This window comes from Calypte anna, chromosome 1 (assembly GCF_003957555.1).
Source record: "Calypte anna isolate BGI_N300 chromosome 1, bCalAnn1_v1.p, whole genome shotgun sequence".
Lineage (NCBI taxonomy): Eukaryota > Metazoa > Chordata > Aves > Apodiformes > Trochilidae > Calypte > Calypte anna.
Window position 1 is genome coordinate 18,853,862 of NC_044244.1, and position 16,251 is coordinate 18,870,112.

Below are 16,251 nucleotides of genomic sequence, written 5' to 3' on the forward strand. Positions count from 1 at the left end.
GAACTCTGTTTGATATGAACATTCTTCCCTACAATTACTACAGATGATGAGCACAGTAATTATCATAGCTTCCTAAGGTGCACATAAAATAGCATAGGCAAGGGAATGCATTCTTGAAATATATGGTACATTCTTCGTGGGCTATCCTGAAAAATCTGTCTCAGTGGGAAAGTTCAGCTTGTCTGCTGTGGTTATAGATGAGATGTTTAAGATTTTTCAGGATAAAGGTTATATTGGGACAAGATACAGCAATAAGCATAGAAATTATCCATTTACTGTAGCACAGCATGATTTATATTACCAGTGCTTAAATCATCTTATGGTTACTAGTTCTACATACCCCCAGACATGACAGAACAGGGCCAGGAGCAACATAAAGTGGTGTCACACAGTGGAATGACTGAACTAGGAGTTTTTCAATATCAGAAAAATTAGTGCTTGCAGTACACTACCAAGCAACCATGCTGCAGCTTCACAGGTAGGAAGCTGCTAAGATAGACATAATTCAGGCCTTTATTTTCCATAGCAGAATGGCAAAAATCAAGCAAATAATCCACTCAAAGAAAATCTGAAGGTCTTTGTAGACCAATATTTATACCAGCAGAGAGTGTTACAAAGGTTCACCAAGTGCCTGGGACTAATCTTTTGCAGCTACTAATTTTCTTCTTCAATATATATTTAAACATAAGTTCTCAAACTGTGATAATACTTGATTCATTGAAAAGGAGATTTAAGATACAGCTTTGTATCTTTTTCTTATTTTAAGTGATGATGAGCTCTAATAGGAGATGCTACACTGCCAGCTCATGCTATCTTACCCCATGAAATGGATTACCACCCACTCTCGTATTATTATAAAACCAAAGATTTTCATTCTGCCCGGTGAATAGTCAGAAGACCAGCTGTAAATGAAAATAGGGTACTGGAGAAGACATCAGCCTTCAGGAATTATGAATGTTTATTAATTCAAGATGTAAGCAGATTTAACCTGTAGGAGGGTAATCAACTTGTAACAGAAGAAAACAGTTGAATTAAAGTGACATACTGGGAATTGTTTGGGGAAGGTGAACGGAGAAATCTGAGAGTTCTAATGATTTGGCTAACCATAGTTACATGTGCCTTAATTCAGATGTCTTCTCATCCAGATAGATCAGATTTCTGAAGCTAATGTAATTTGTGGAAATGCTAATGGTTTTTTAATGTTTATTATTGCCGTATCTTCATTTACAGGACTTCAGAGCTCACTATTTGCTGTTTTTCTTTTCCAGAATTGATAAAGTAGTACATATGATATTCACAGAACTCTTTACCCACAAAGGTATGCGTTAAAAGGGTAATAAAGTGGTACTAAGATACCAGGAGTATTGAGATATCATCTCTCACTACCCCATGAAAGTGTATCAAGATATTTATATTAATGCAAAATGCTGGATGAGAAAACATAGAGGTGATCCATCATCCTAAAGACAAAAATCTATTCTATAACTGAAATCTTCCTGAATAACCTGCTCTGCTCTGTCTCTACTTGTATTTAATACAGACAAAATGACCTCATAATACAGATATAATGACCTTGCAGTTATGGCTGATGGTATGAATCTTCCAAGTTTCATTTTCTTTCAGGATTTGTTCAATGTGTAAAAAATGGTAGTAAGAGTAGCGACAAGAGAAAAAGCATAAAGCACTGACAGAGAACACTGAAGAACACTCATTCTCCTTTACACTCATTTGTAGTTACTATGAAAAGATAAAAAAAAATTAAATACTAGTGTATATAAGGGACTGCATCCAAGTTAATACAAAAGAGAACCATGTGTTCTGCATTCTGAGGACTTGTTGCAAGCCAGGATATCTAGAATTCTATTGCACAGTAGCCCAGCGTGGCCATGTTCTCCATCCCCCTCTAGGCAAAAATAAATAGACAAGCAGTGAACAGTGGTTATTTCCTAAAGGAAATAAAGAGAAGGAATGTCATGTTTCAGGAAGTTTTAGTGAATTGCTGCTATTAAAGCAATTCCTGTTTCTTTACTTGTATTATATTTTCAGAAAATATAAATAAAATCATAGAATCATAAAATCATATAAAGTCAGAGGCTGGAAGGTTCTATTCTCTGTTCTTCTTCAACTTAGAAGCCCATAACCAGAGGCAATATTCCAGATGTGGCCTCACCAGGGCAGAATAGAGGGGGAAATGTACCTCTCTTGACCTGCTAACCACACCCCTTCTTGGCCACAAGAGAACATTTCTGGCTCATGGTCATCTTTTCTGTCCACTAGAACTCCCAGGTCCCTTTCCTCTCTGATGCTCTCTAAGAGCTCAATCCCCAACCAGTACTGGTACTTGGGGTTGTTCTTTCCCAGATGCAAAACTTTACACTTGCCCTTGCTGTAATTCATTAAATATCTCCCTTCCCAACTCTCCAGCCTGTCCAGGTCCCTCTGAATGGCAGCACAGCCTTCTGGGCTGTCAGACACTCCACCCTGTCGGAGACGGTGAGGGAAAACTAATCCAACCAATATGGTTGATAAACAAGCTTTGACTTTATTGTGCAGTAACTTTTACTTATATAGCGTTTCTGTGACCACACCCCTGCCACCACACAACAACATAATGTATTATTGGACACCCGGTGTGTTTACCTGTAGCACAGCTAATTCCTGGTGCTGGTAGCACAGAATTATGGGCTGATCTAATTGGCCCCTCAAACATGGGGTTGGGCATGGCAAAGGGGTCACACCCCCTACCTTTTCGGGAGCGTTCGGGAACATTCTACAACATTCTACAACACCACCCTGTAGAGAGACATTGTCAACCAGGTGCCTTGAGTTGCCAAAGAGTGGGTGTGACTCCACCTGTGCCTGATTAGGACAGGCCCCTATTGGGCATGAGCAAGACCAGGGGGCCAATAAAGGTGGGACACACACCCACAGAAGGCACCTCAGTTCACTCTGGTGTGAGGTATGGAGAGGCCAGCAGCTCGTTGAGCCTCTGGAGCAAGAAAGGCTCTTCCCACTACACTTCTACCCTGGAAGCGCTGTGTGGTGGCTGGAGTCCTGGAAGAGGCCAGCAGCTCGTTGAGCTTCAGGAGCAAGAATGGCTCCTCCCGCTACACCACCCAGCTTTGTGACATCAGCAAACTTGCTGAGAAGACACTGTCCCATCATCAAGGTCATTGATAAAGTTGTTGAACAGGACTGGACCCAGCACTGATCCCTGGGGGACTCCACTAGCTATAGGTCTCCAGCTGGACTCTGCACCATTGATTACCACTTTTTGGGCACTATTGTGTAGCCAGTTCTTAATACACCTCACTGCCCATTCTTCTGTCCCACATTTCCTAAGCTTGCTCAAGAGGATGTTATGGGAGACTGTCAAAAGCCTTGCTAAGATCAAGGTAGACTACATCTACTGGTCTCCAAGAATCTGCCCATTCTGTCACAACATCATAGAAACCTATCACAGCAGTCAAGCATGATTTCTCCTTGGTAAATCCATGCTGACTGCTCCTGATAACCTTCTGCTCTTCCATATGCTTAGAGATGACATCTCCATCATTTTTCCAGGGATTGGAGGTGAGCATGACAGGTCTGTAATTGCCTGCATCTTCTTTCTTGCCCTTTTTGAAGACTGGAGTGACATTGGCTTTCCTCCAGTCTTCAGGCACCTCTCCTGTTTGTCGTGATCTCTCAAAAATCATGGAGAGTGGTAGGGTGTTAACATCAGCAGCTCTCAACACTTGGGTGTATCCCATTGGAGCCCATGGATTTGTGCATGTTCAATTTGCATAACTGATCTCTAACCCAGTCTTCACTGACCTGTGGTGAGGTCTCCCTCCTCCAGGTTTTCTCTCTCATATCCACGGTCTGGAGCTCACAAGGGCTGCTCATAGCAGTAAAGGCTGAAGCAAAGAAGGTATTCAGAACACTGCCTTCTCTGTGTTCTGTTATCAGGGCTCCTTTTTACATTCAGCAGTGGGCCCACATTTTCTCTGTTTTTCCTTTTACTACTGATATATTTGAAGAAGCTCTTCTTGTTTCCTTTTACTTCCTTTGCCTGTTTTAGTTCTAAGAGACCTCTGGCCTTGTTTCCTGCCTACATTCTCTGACAGCATCCCTATAGTTCTCCCAAGTGACCAACCCCTCCACCATGTCATGGTCACTTTCTACCAAGGCTATTGCAGTATTGCAGTCAAAAATTTTTGAAGGCAGTAAAAGTGCTTTCATTGTCTATAGGCATATATGGATCAGGTCTGTGGAAAGTCAAATGGTTGTCAAACAGATCCTTCTTCATCTCCTGTAATACATAAATACCAAATCTTTGGTGCTCTCCCCTTTTAAAAGTGGAAGAATAGAGGTTACAACTAAGGAAAAAGTTTGATAACAAAATGTAAATATGACAGGGAATTTTTTCAAGTGAGAAAGAACATTGTTTCATTCATGTCATTTGCCATTTATAATGACTATGTTACCTGAGAAGCCGACCTCTAATATTTATTGTATTTTGAAAGCCAAATCCATACCAGACTTTTATTAGCACTTGGATTGGAAAGTTCTCTGTTGAGCAATGTTAGTACACATTTGGCTTTTGTGCCGTCATTGTGTCCATAGACAAATATTAAAGACTTCTTTTATTGATTTTGAGAACAAGAAAGTTTCCTGATTTCAACATGATTTCAGCTGAAGTGATTGTATCTTTCCTAAGCTTGGTTTAACTGAAGTAAATGTGCTTTTTCAGTGGAGAGAGAACCTATACAAATAAATAAAACAAATAGAAAATATTTATGAAAAAGAGCTTCTGTGTTATTCCTTCCTACTTTTGGCTGCAGAACAAGGAAATAAACCATAGCAAGTTCCTTAAAGAATAAAGATGAAAATTGAATATGGTTTGTCTGATTCAGCTGGAGAAAAAAGAAAAAATGCTAAAAAGTGTCACAGTTTTACAGTAACTAGGTGACAAATGCTCTCTGCTATTTTCATCCATCAATTATTTGATAAAATACCCTACACCTTTCTTCTCTCTAGATGTGTGTAATACATCTTCAGCATTAGATAGTTTTAAGTTGGTGAAATTTTTAATGTTTAATAAATAATTTACTGGAAAATATTTTGGCCATTATTTGCTTAACTTAGCAATTTTAATTATGTTACTGAAATGAAATACATTAACATATTTTACTTTTCTGCTTGAAATTTTTTTAATGAATATTTTAATTTAATGAACACTTATTTAATCTCTTTCTACTTCTGAGACTTCCTCTAGGTACCTTAGAAAGAAGTCATAAACACTGAGTGAAAAGTAGAAGCAATGAGAAAACCTAACATTGGACCTTGTGGTCCATTGGACATTGTGATCCATTGTGGACATGGGACATGCTTGACTTTCTAGGATCCCTCTGTGATCAGTCTGGAAAGCCAGCCCTGTCTTCTCATCTCTCTGATGCCTTCGTCAGTGACCTAACCGTAGGCAGCCATCAGGATGTGACACCACAGTTTCCCTTCATCTTGCCTAGAGCTGAGCCTCCTGCCACCCTGTCTGTGGTGGCACAACCAGATTGCCAGATTGTGTTATTTTGACTTTGGTCTGATCAGCTCCCTGAGACAACTGAAAACCAGAACTCAAAAAAAAAAACCCAAAAAACCCCTCAACCAACAAGCATTTCAGTACCACAAGATTGAACAGTGTCAAGATCCAGCATAAGGTTATCCACAGTGTACATGAGGGGGGAAATGATCTTGTCATTTTGATTGCAGGTTTTATCTCACAGATCAGATAAAACGTGCTGAGAAAATGTCATTTCACTTAAACATTCCAGGTCTCTTACAGAGGATTGTATCTCTCCATTGAGGGATGCTGGGAAAAATAACTTCTGTAGACTAACAACCTCTTGTAAACAACCTGCTGCTTCAATGCAGTAAAATATGGAAATATTCATCACCATTCACTCAGAAGACCTGCATGTCTGCATACATCAATACATTTAGTTGCTTATGAGAATGCAAAAACCCAAGCAAGGATTACTGCTTAAGAGAATCTATCTTAATCAATCTCAGATGAATAGATATTCTCTGAAGAAAGGCAGCCAAAAAATGCTGTCTAGCAGCCTGGAGCATTCTTCTTGACTTTTTTTTCCTGTTTTTCTGCCACTATCAGAGGCTGCATCTGATCTCACATAGAGAGGAGAGAAATGTACAGTGAGAGATTTAGTGGATCCAGATGCTGCAATAGGAAACATGCAGATGTATCTGAATAAGGAGGAAAGAGTGATAATGGCTGGATGAAAGTATGAAATAAGTAAGTAGATGAGAGGAGAAACTGGTCAGACATGCAGAAGAGAAAAGGAATAACAAGAAGGAAGAGACAGGTACAATGTCAAGGCGTAAAATAAGATTAAATGAAATAAAGTCAAAGCCAAAGAAGCCCTATATATTCATATAACTGTAAATATATAAAACAAAAATGATAGAAAATAAAAAATATATGCATACATCTATTTCACAGATGGAGAAATAAACAATGAAGATAAAAAAAGATTACAGTCTCTCTGATCACATTCTTGTTATGTTAAGATCAGTCTGAGAACCAAACTTATCTAATCAAAATAATCTACTGTTTCCTACATAGCTGTATTGAACAGCCGTATGCATCTTGCACAATCACTGATTTTTAGGGAATTTTTTCAGCCTTTTTCAGAGGTTTCTTTTGACCTATGTGGCAATTTATGTTTATTGACAACTACTTTCTTCTTGTCTATCCAGTCAAATTAAAACCTGAAAATCTAAAGGTCATTTGCTTCCAAACTGTCTTTATAAACTGGTAATGATTTGCTGTACCTTTTCACCTCTCTGACAAATGAATCTTCTTACGTTCTCAGGGGTAGGTATAGAGCAGTTGACCTCTGAAACCAGTTGAGATTCTTGCTCCAGGTACAGTGTCTGCCCAGGTATCTCTGTACCAACTGTGTTGTTTAAGCATGCTGCATTGAATAATTCAGGGCATTTAGTAAGAAACAGAAACAATCATTTTATGTAAAATTATTTAAAAATTAGTGATTAGGAGAAGTTAAAAGTTAAAAGAAGTTAAAAAAAGTTAAAGAAGTTAAACAGTTAAAAGATTTTTTCCTACTGATTAAAGGTAGAAAAATTGTCTGGGCTTAGTGTATCAAATCAAGTATATTAATGTGACATTAGCAAGTTGTGTGACTGAACAGATCCAGCCATGTGGAGCAAGCCAGCTAGAGCTGGTGACATGACTGCCACACCAGCTACATTTCAGGAACACTTCATCCTCAACGGGTCTCTGTCTTCAGAATGCTCATTGAGAGCACCAAGGGCCAGGTGGGCATCCCTGAGCCATCATTTTGTCTAGGTTTGTTGTCCTCCACAGATAAGATGGTTCTCATGCTTAGAATGCTTCACATAATGAACCAAAGTTCAGTGAGAGACAGTTAGGAAATTGATTTTCAAACTGAATACCTCAAATGCCACCTTTGGTGTAATTTAAATAGGTATAAATTTATATTATACTTATAAAGCATGTTGAGAGTGGTTTTCTAATATGCACTCAGGCTCATAGGAGAGATGCAAATTTCTGAGGAAAACATGGAGTAGGATTGCTCAGACATAGCTGTCAATTTCCTCTAGACTTTGGTTTAATGGCTTAAACTTCCAAAATACTTTCCCAAAATTGAAACTTAACTTGATTCTTAGTCCAGTAAAGTATTTCTTCTGTATGCTGTAAGTGAATTGTGAGAAGCTGGAGACATGCTGTGTCTTACAGTGTGGCAAATAAATAACTTATTGAATTATAGTATTTTGTGACTTGGGGAAATCCTTTTTAACATTCCAGAAAGTTTTTTATAAATGGCTCCTCTCTATTCTGAATTTTGGGCATTTTTGCAATAGTTTTCTGTTTTGGAGTTTTATAGGAAAAGCAGTGCAATTTTAACAAATTGGCTCAAAGGATATCCACATTAGCTTTTTCATTTAATGTGGATTCATATCCCCCAAGTTTTGCTTTGATTACTGAGTTCAAACAAACCAAAAATTCAAAGGAAAGCTCCACCCATATCATTGAATCTTGTCTGGAGGACTTTTTCCCCTTTGAGTCATAACCATAATAATAATGAGTAACAACTGGTTTCCACCCAAACTATAAATGACTACTTTTTTTTACTAAAACTTTGACCTTTTCTATCTGGGAAAGATATAAATTTTAGTGGTGACACTTCTTGTAGACCAGGTTTAAATGTCAGCGAGACTGATGTAAATACATTTTTTTTTCCCCAGCTGCAAACTACATATAATTGGGATGTCCTATTTGCATACTTTTGTTAATTAATTTATTTATTTTTTAATAGGAAGTTCGATAGGATATCTTCCTGTATGGTATGACTTCATCATCAGGTTAAGAGCACAGAGTATGTTTTTTTTTTCACAGTCTACTGCCAAAGGAAGTATTTACAAGTGCAACTGGGGAAGAGAGACTCTATGACTGCTATAAATTTATTGCTGGCTAGACAAATGTGTCATGATTCTTGGTGGTGCCATGCCTAATTTAGACCAAATGTAGATTTTTGTATAGACAGTGCTCTGACTGCCCAGTTAAATCTGCAGCAAGACTACTTACTTGGATAGAAACATATGATCTCATCTAAGAACTTATGTTAGTGCCAACTTGCCAGTATTTGAGGAAAAGTTAAAGTCAGGCACCCTTCTACAAGGGTCTTATCCATGCCCATATCTTTGTTTCTTTTGGCTTCAAGAATACTTTAAGTGAACTTGTCTCATATGTATACTTAAGTTTTAGAGATTTTGTATCTTGTTTATCTTGTTTTCCACAGGAAGTAAATTTGTCTTTTTAAATAATTTTTTAATTTCTTCTTCTTCATTTTAGTTTAGATACCAGAAATCTAATTTTTGAGTAACTTTTTTTTTTATTTAGGTCCCATATTTGGGCTATTTGATTTTTTGTCCTGATATTATTTTTATGCTTGTGCATTTAGATTTTAATTAGCTAACATCACTAATTTCTTTCAGGATTCTAGTCTAGTCTTACCTTTTCTGCCTGTATATATGTTTAATTCATATACTAAATAATTTATTAGCTGTATAACAAGTTACTATCTCTAGAAAAGATAGCTTTTAATATGTTATATTTTAATGAACATAGATTTTAGTTCCATCTTAATTGATATCAAACATTAAAATTGCACAAAGAAACAGAGTTCTGAATTAATACAACAATAATTAATAGAAATAATGAGTGTATGTATTGCAAAGTGATAAAGTAGCATTATATGTAGTAATTGCTTTCACTAGAAAGTGAAGCCCTGATTTCTCATGGTGTGCCTTATGCACAGAGACTTCAAAGTCTTCAAGGGAATAATATTTCTGTATAGAGTTAGGGCACAGTAAGCCATCTTTCTTGCCATGGTAGGCCTCCTAAACTCCAATGGAGCTTTCTCGAGACCATGATGATATTCTTTTTCCTAATAGCTGAATGTGTCACATATGGAAACACTGAACTTAGTCTGATGTAGTGCCACATACATGGATACATATTTATGTGAATGCTGTTGTCTTCTTGCTATTTGTATGGAAAAGAGTAGCCAGGGGTAGCAGGTTGTTACTACAACAGTATCTGGAGTTTGTTCCTGATCACATTCTTTCTCAACAGCAATTTAATCACAATTACACAATTATTGTTATTATGGAGATAGCAGACTGTATTTAGTCACTGTCTTTCTGCAGTTCATTTTTCCATTGAGCCCTTTGGGATCACTGCAAACCATGTGAGAGCAGTATTTGAAATTTAATTGTGTGATGGAATAGAGACCACACTTTCCCCTAAAGTATTTGAAAGCAAACAGCCAGAGTCAGAACACTACATCTGCAGCTTGTTCTTGTCAGGTATCTGATGAGACTTCAGGAGGGAGTAGAGAGAAGGAAGCCCTTTAGTTGAAATGAGTTGTCATATTCAGAGACAGGTCCTTTTGTATGTCTTTGTTGTAAACACAAGAGTATGATATCTGTGCTGGTTTTAATTTAGTAATAATGAAAAACACGAACTTCAGCAGAAAGGAAAATATATAGATATTTTCTTATGGCCCTTGGAAGGTATATACAGACTTTTCTGTAAATAATGTATCTCATTGTGATTGCTATTGTTATCTGTACTAACCAGATTAAAACTAGTACAGGTGTGACTCTTGATGTTGCAAAAATATTTTAATTTGCAGTGTAATCAAGTCCTAAGCCTTCCAAAACTTGAGATAGACAAATTTTAATGAAGAACCATTTTAATAACATGAAAAATTGTATTTGCATGTAGACTTGCTTTGTTTTTATTTTTATTTTTTATTTTTTTTTTTAATATACTTTAAATTTTATTTTAATTTTCTGAATATGTACTAATTTCCCTTACATAAGGGATTAAAATACCCTTTTGGTATCTACTCTCAACAGATTTGTGTGAGATTTGAGTAACCCTTAAGTTTTGGTGGGAAAAATAACTTCATATATGAGTTCCTCATCACTGAGAGCCTTGATCAGATTCATGGAAGTCAAAAGAAACCTTGCATTTGCATGAATCTTAATGTTCAAGACATTACTACTCAACAGCAGAGACAAGGGCTTATAGAACAAGTCAGTATTTTGACACACTGTAATATTGATAGCCTTCTTTGCTATACTTTTGTAAGTAATTTTCTGCCCCTTAATTATAAAAAAAACAAGTCTTGTTTAAAATTAGTACAATATGTTTTTCCTCTTTTCCTGTTCTGTTTTCTAACAGGTTTGGAAATTTTGCCACGAGTTGGTTAATATTTTGAAAGAACCGTTGTTCATTAAAGAGTTATAATGATTAAGTGTGTTAATAAAAAAATGTCATTATTAGGCATGACATATTCAAAAAGGATATAAAGCCTGAAAGGGAAATGTTAGAGACTAATGGTGGATCAAAAATTAGTTAGAAAAATGAATTTAAAATGAAAATGTTCCAACTGGGAACATTTTTCATACTTCGTATTTCAATAAAATACATTTATCCTTTTCTTCACTCTCTTCTGACTTACTTTCTTCATACTTACCAGGAAGTTCTATTTTTTTCTGACACTTTATATGTTTTACCAGCTTTTTTGTTCTAGTTACTTCATTATGTATTATGGACAACTCACATAGAAGCCCTGTAAAGTTGCCCAATGATTTCCACTGTGGCATTCTAGTTTTCATTTGCTTATAAGGTTGACAAACTTTAACTGTCTGGGCTGAAATGTTCCCTACCATGCAATTTCACTGTTGAGGGAATAGGGAAGAAATTTCAATGAAATGTGATTTGCTTGAGTATGTTTTAAGGACTGGAAGTCTTCATTTAATTGTCAATGTCAGAACTGCTAATAAGTATTGCACTGAGTTACCTTATATTTTCTCTCTGTAAAAAACACAGTGAGGTCATTCTGATGTCAAAAATGCACTTATTGCCACATCTAGGAATAGCAGCTCAAATAGTGAGCCTTCTTAAACCTCAGATGTTCATTAGAGCTAAATTCCCAATAGAGATTATCAGTGTAGAGACACTATCTGAACATTCCATTTGAACTGAGCATGCTTAAGTCCAAGACTGGAAGGCTTGAGAAGAATTTTCCTTACAGTTACATATACATATCTTGCAGCTTTCAGGGAGTATTGTCATATTAGGTACCGAAAAATGGCTATGAATGTCTTTTATATCCTGTATTGCTAATTTGAAAATTAGGATGCACCACTGTTCAGAAAGAACAACAGTGAAGAATTAAAGGAGGGGTAGAAACTATGAGGAGAGTAGGGTAAGGAGTTAAGTGAAGGCCACATGAAGATAAACTTTTTGCTTAGGTAACAATTACATCTCTGTGCCTGAGACATGGAAGTGATAATGCCAATAAATCTCACACAGATGCTGTCAAGAGCTTTCTCCAGTATATTCAGGTACTATACTATTTGCAGTACAAAAAGGAAGGAAACAGACTTTTTTGAAGTCCTTTATTCAGAGGTGAATGACATACAGTAAATATAAAATCACAAAGTATCAACCACAATATGCAATGTATCTTTCCATCATAAGTACTAACTAAATAAGTAAATGTTTTATGGAAAAATAACTGTAATCATGGAACTTAAAAAAAATCATTAAAATTTTTCAGGCATCTACAAAGCCCTGATTCATATCCTCAGGTTTTAGCAAAACACTGAAATTAGCATTCACAAATCTGAAAGGTAAGAATATGTTCTGTGTCTTCCATGTGTCAGTGGCAAATGCCTCTGTTACTTACCTTTCACATACTCCTTTGAGTGTAAGGAGCAGGCAAAGAAAGGATTTTCTTTGCTTGCTGGCACAAATTCAGTGTATGTGTTACAATTCATTGTTCCATTGCATAAGGTTTTACAATCCTTCTTCATGTGAAGACAGACACCTTTTTTTTAACACACCCTTTAATCCACACATGTACTCAGAACAGAATAGAATATCTGGAGCACGTGTAGAATTAAATGGTGCTTTATCAGTCTGGTATGTAAAGTAGAAAAAAATTATTACTTTAATTGCAGAAGTGTGTCTCCTCAACAAAAGAAAGAAAGCATAATGTATTTTATACGTTGCTTTTTTGTTTGTTTTTGTTTTGTTTTGTTTTTTAAATTAATTTCTTTTAATTTGTAGTGCATTTCATTTACTCTAGCTTGTACCCTTAGATGTGTCCTTGTTTGACTTTTGGCTCAAGTAAATAACTCCAGAAACGAAGGATATGCCTACTGAGATCACTTCCTGCCCAGGACTGGTTTCTTGGCTGGGAAACTGGCTTCTCTTGTTCCTGCTGGAAAGTATTTACAATGGGGATGTTGTAGTATAGTGGTAAAGTTATTCCAGGACATGTTCACAAGTATAAATAGACATATGAATAAAGGTATGCTAAAGAATCAAAGAAGGCAATGAAACCAAAACCTACTCATAATAATTTTCAATCTAGGTTTTCAATTGCCTTGTTAGGATTCCTACAGGGTAACTCATCACTAAAGGATGCTCATATTCCAGCCAGGGAATGGACATCATCTATTTCTGTTCATGAAGTGGGTTTTAGTGCAAAAAGAGTCTTTCAAGAGTTGAACCTGCTATTGCTCACTGCTTGCTATTTTCAGGTATTTCTCCTGCTGAAGAAGAAATTTTTAATAACTACCCCCTTTGCAAAGAAAAATACGGGAGTTGTTTGGGGGCTTTTTGTTTGATGGTTTTTTTTTTGTTTTTGCTTGGCTTTTTGGTTTTGTTTATTCTCTTAAGATGCACACAAAGGAGGCAGAAACACTTATGAATATGTCAATCAATTCAAAGCTGAAAGATGTAAATTGTTGGTACAAAAACATCACTTAAGCTGTCATGGAGGTCTAAGGTCACTGGCCTCTCTGTGGAGAGAAAAAAAGAATGGAAAATAGAAATAGAAAAATTGGAAAATTCATCTCTATAACTGTAACAGGACCATGTCCAGACAGCTTTTGAATGTCTCCAGGGGTTGAGATTCCACAGTGTCTCTGGGCAACCATTGGACATCCTCCACAGCATTCATGGGTGCATCCTTGTACTTGCATCTGTCCACTTTGTTTAAATATTCCCTAATTTGATACTCCTCCACTGTAGGTGAGTTTTACTTGCTCCAGACTTTCCCAGGGGCCTGGGAATCCTGAAAGGCAGTCTTACCAGTGAAGACTGAGGTGAAGAAGACCTTGGCCTTTTCTGTGACTGTTTTCAACAGCTTTCCTGACACATTCAGCAGCAGGCTCACATTTTTCTTTGACTTCTCTTATTGATGATGTACCTATAGAAGCCCTTCTTGTCACCCATTATGTCTCTTGCCAGATGGACTTCAACTCTAGGTGGACTTTGGTTTTACCAGCCCCATCTTTGCATGTTTGAATGCTTCCAACCATCCCAGCTCCCACCTCCTGAATGCCCCCAGGTATGCCACACAGCTGTAGCACAAAAGTGCACCCATAGGTTCAGAAATATATAAAAAAAATAGGAAAACAATTACAAGATGGAAATGGTAGGGTAAAAAAATTGTAGAAAGGTTTTCAGACAAATCATAGCTGCTGCTTTGTCCCAAAGTTTCTGAGCTGTGCATCAAATTCATATAAAACTAAGGTTGAGCAAGGATAGGAAATTAGAAAGCAAATGAATATTTGGTTTAGGTTAGCATTATTTAAGCTTACCAACAAATAAAATCCTTTTGTTTTGAGTCAGAAAAATACTTTCTCTGCAATTCTTTTGTGCAAGTGTCAAATATAGCCCTTTACATCTTTTCAGTTGCTTCCTATTGCTCTTGATCTTGTTTCTATACTACTTCTGCAGGTAGCTTCTGAATTGCAAATGGTCAGAAGGTCACATTTCTTTTAGGCTGAATGGCTTGTGCTCTTCCATGTATTTGACAAAAGCTGCTTTATTCAGGGAAGTACTGTATAAGACAGTGTCATTAGCTGCAGTTGTTAAATGAGGAATGGAAGGACATCATCCTGAAGCTTTTTGAGTCTTGAGTTACTCACTCAGCTTTTCACAGTGCATGTAGCATGCTTAGTTTGATGTCATGCTGTTTGCAGCCATGTAGGTAGTAGTTACTTTCTCACAGTAAATAGGTATAAATGTATATTTAACAGGAATGTATGTGGCATAAAGATCCCTTCTTTACAGAGTTTCAAGAAACAGATCAGTGATATAGAGTGATATGATAAGTGCCATAGACTTTCATTGGTCTTTATGCACTAAAATACCCTTGCATGCCTTAAATAACTACTTTACAATGTGTTTAAAACAGATCTAGTAAGAATGAGACCTGAGCAGAGTGATAAATTAAACCTTCTTTTTTTAGCACTCTCCAGTCCTTTCTAAGAAAACTTAGGTTCCTACGTCTGCAGCTTGCAATGATCTGTGATACCTGATTTATTCATGGAACCTGTGTAGAAGGCACTTAAAACTTCAGAAGAGATGCTTCTCAGCAGCTGTTACACTGCTTCATACAAAATGGTGTTCACTCCAACCCTTTTATCCAAAATTTTAGAACTACGAAATTAGTACACTTTTGTTATTATTCTCAGTTTTGCTTGATATTAAACCCAACCATCAAAGCAATATTTTAATGTCTCAACCCAATCCCCAGCCCATCAGCTGTGATATCTGAGAATCCATGCAATTGCATCTGTAAGTAATTTAATATTAACAGTATTTTCTATGTAATTCAATAGCCTTTGCTTTCACCGTTACGTAAGTTTAATTAGAGATATTCTGATGCTTGTAAGAGTGTCAATTTGGAAATAGAAACTTATGCAACATGTAGCTCATTTAAGCCTTTGATATGAAGAACTGTGTGGTTAAATCTAATGGCACCTGTTTTCTGTAGCTGTTATTCTGTTGGCATATTTACTTATTACCCACTGGAAAAATGGCAGACTTCAGTGCAAACTTTTCTTCTTAACTCTTCCATACATAACAGTTACATTTAGAGGTGTTCTTATTACCACAGTTATTGTATATATTCTGCTGCTTGCCTTGACTGCTCTTACACAATGCCACTTCTTGAAAAGCTCTGCTAATTGAAAAAAAATTAACAATACAACAAAAACAAAGAGCAATTATTTTTATTAAAGATAAATTTTCCTTACTTTCTTTAAATTGAAAGCTCTACTTTCTGAAAAAAAAGTCTATAGCAAAACTCTGCAAACAATGTTGATTATTCCAAGAAGTCAGTTAAATATGTACATAAAATAAATAAAATCCTTTCTTTTTATGAATTAATGTGTCTTTATGTCACTGGCATCCAATGTATACAAGAATGTGCAAATAAATATGTAGTTCCTGCTCATATTACTATTGTTATCACCATTGCCATATTGGGCCCATAATGACACTCAAAGTCACTTTGGCATCTTCATCTTTCTGAGCTACCCGGAGGCTTGAGTAGCCTGTAACTTTCTCATTTCTCATGCATACCAAGCAGATGATGTTACCAACTTTCCTATTTTTACTGCTGATGGTTTGTGCTTGTCTCCCTGTGCCTTTGGTGTATTACCAAAGGCACAGGCATCGTTTCAGTACATCAATGCGAAGCTAGAGTCAAAATGAGGTGATCAGGCTTGTGTCCTCCTGTACATAACACCTTAGCAGCTGATGGTCTTCTTGGGTCTCCAAATCCCCTCTGTGTCTCTATAACACATGCTTATTGGACAGCAGGTCAGAATGCT